We start from the raw sequence: 3,287 nt of genomic DNA, 5'->3' as shown, positions 1-3,287 counted from the left end.
TCTATTTATTGTTCTTCATTTATTACGTATCATTGATCATAAAGAGCTACCACCATAGCTCTCATAATTGTTAAATCCCCCTTCGATCACCCTAAGCTAGCCACCAAACTCGACCTCGAGGCCCGTATATGCCAGCTCGAGGCCCAGATCTCCAGTCGATTGGTTTGACTATCCCATCGTTTCAAGCTACAATCTTGCTTCCTAATCTTTTACTTAGCATCCTTTGCCTTACAACTAGCCTAAAAATAGATAACGTATTTTTAGAACCACAAAATCACATTCAATTATTATTATCATTTTCACGGTAAACAGAGTGCTCGTAGGGAGCAAAGGCGTAAAGATATCTATGTGAAGTTGAAGGACAAGAACTTCAGAGTCCTTGAGAAGTACTGGGAGATTTTTTATCAGCTTCATGAAGGCGGCGATGTGCGCCAACTAAAGGATGACTTGAAGGCCAAAGACGAGGAGATAGTGCGGATGGTGGGGAAATTCATCATCCTAGAGGAGATGTTGAGGAGCAAAGAGGAAGAACTCGAGCTCAACAATGGGCTCAAAGCCCAGTGCAGTAATCTCCAAGCTCAGGTGGTTTTGCTGTGAGCCCGACTCGAGGAGTGTCAATTCCGGATGAAGGCTCTTCGAAGTGAGGTTACCGAGAAGATGGACGAGCTAGAGAAGGCAAAGTTCAATCGATCTAAGGCTTTGAGAAAGGCAAAGTCTCTTAAGGTGATGATTCGGACTCTCTGTTCTGAGCGAGAGAATGACTTGGAAACGGCGAGGCTTAAAGAAGAGGGACTTGATGAGAGGATTGGAGAGTTAGAGAAAGAGACTTCTAGCCTATACGACCGAGTTGCTTCTCTTAAGGCCGAGAAATCCCGATTACTAGTGCAACCGTCCTCTTCCCATACTTTAGATTTTCCTAATGTTCCTTAGGAGTTATATGAGGAGTAGATTCATGGTGATCCTTAGTTAGATGTCTTTGGAGATTTGCATGTGGTGGGTGATGTCGCCCAAACCCACACCACAATTATAGGTAGTGAGACGGTAGAAGCAATACTAAAATCCAACGTGAGTCGGGGTCGATTCCTCAGGGAGTTAAAAATGGGATTAGGTATACACCTAGTGTAATTGTATAATGTGCCTCAATTTTCACTTCCACATTCTTGTTGATTGTTTCTATTTCTACTTATAACTAATGATGGCAAATAATAAACTAGAAGACAGTGTTTTTTTGTTTTGGGTGTTTCTCAAATGGTAAAGGTTCTAGGGTCGTGACTTTCACCTAGGTGGATACCTAACGGGTTGTAAGCTATAGGGCAAGTTTAATTAATCGAGATCGTAATATAGCAATCACACATAATTTCTCACTCTATACTTCTGGGTAGTTTGAGTGATTTTGCCCAATTTGGCTCTCTCAAGCCCAAATGGGTGTTGCACAAATCAAGTGATATATGCTCAAGTTGGGTCTTACTATTTCTAGATTTGACCCTTTAATTAGGGCTATCAATTTCTTGAGTTCACCCCAATTCCTTGTTAGCCAAGTTTTTCTAAAGTTAGTCTGTCTTTATCAAGTAAAGACAAGGTCAAATAGGCATGAATCAATGTTTGCAACCATTAATTCTAGAATTCAATCATAAACAAGGCTAAATATTACTAACCCAATAACAAACAAGCCCTAAAAATTAAATACCATTAAGTACTCATACTAGGGTTGAGCCACAACCCTAGCTAAAGATTTAGCTACTCATAAAAAATAAAGAAATACAAGAAGAAATTAAGATAGAATATATAATAATTGATTAAACAAAGAAAATCTAATGTTTAGAAGTTAATCTATTACAAAATTACTCAAATAAGTAAAGAAATGGCTCAGGTGTACCTCTACAAACTAAATATTAACCTAGAAATGATAAAAAGTTCTATTTATACTAAGCTAAAAATATCTAACGAAAATGCCCTGCAAAGATTGTGCGGCCGCATAATTCTGTTTCGGTCCTTACAATGGGCTTCTGCGGCCGCACAATTGTCGTGCGGTCCGCATTCTTGGTAATTTGGGCTTGCAACTTTAGTGCTTCTACGGTCCGCATGAAAATGAGTGCGGCCGCACTTCTGATTATGCGACCGCACAAAAGTGATGCGGTCCACAATCTCTGCTTTTGGACTTGAAACAGCTCTCTGATTCTTCAAACCTGTGGACCGCATAATAATGATTCTGGCCACACATGACCTCCTGCGGCCGCACAATTCGGATGTGGTCCGCACTGCTAGCCTTTTTGCCTTATTTTGGTTCTTGTTCACTTTTGACTCCCTTATGAGTTTATTTTGACTTATTTGGATCATTTCCTAATATTCCTGCAAGTAAGCACATTTTGTTAGTTTCCGGGAATACCTTTAAGCACTTTTGAGCTAAAACGCAAGTAAAATAGAGCAAATAAGTGGTCAAAATCCCTACTTATCAACTCCCCCAAACATAAGTTTTTGCATGTCCTTAAGCAAATAAGGTAATTCCCACCTCCATTGGAAAAAAGGATATTTCAGCTAGCCTAAGGTGAATCAATTACACATCAATTGGGACCAACAATTACCCACAACACATATGAATTATCAACAACACTATGATTTGACTTTTTGAGTACAATAGATCTAGTGTGACACTAGAGCATCAAGAGTTGACTCTATTAATCAAGGAAGCTCGATCTTTCATGTAGGTTGTGGATCCTAAACTCCTTATCCTCTATTCTCCATTAGCAAATCTCACTTTATAATGTAACACTTGAAGCAAGGATTGTTGAAAAGTTCGCCCATCTCTCTCAAAAGAACGTCACAAGTCTGCCTTTAATTACCATAAGTTTTTCCCTCATGTAAATCACCATTAATGTAAGCTCACTCACCTTGAAATCATGTAGGGTTTTGCGGGATGTAATGAAGGCTTTTGGATCAAGGTAGGACTTGTTGGAATATAATGATTTCATCTTTCCTTAAGCAATCCATTTTCTCTTTTCGGCTCATACTTTCTCGACTCTTTGAGTCATTTTCTTCTTCCTCGGGGGAACTAGAGATACGTTGTCACACCTCCTTTTTGCGCGCCCCGCCCCGAAGGGTTAGATGCACGGGTGGAGTTTTTCCAATTTAAGTGACAATATTCGAAATGGGATTATTTATTTAATTCAGAGTCGCCACTTGGGAAAGGTTTGGCTTTTGGTGTCCCAAGTCACCGGTTTATCTTGAATCCCAAATCGAGGAAATTTTCGACTTTTCCAAATGAAGTCTGCGAACCAGAAATTCTATGT

Source organism: Nicotiana tabacum, chromosome 10 (assembly GCF_000715075.1).
Source record: "Nicotiana tabacum cultivar K326 chromosome 10, ASM71507v2, whole genome shotgun sequence".
Lineage (NCBI taxonomy): Eukaryota > Viridiplantae > Streptophyta > Magnoliopsida > Solanales > Solanaceae > Nicotiana > Nicotiana tabacum.
Note: the sequence above shows the minus strand (reverse complement) of the source record.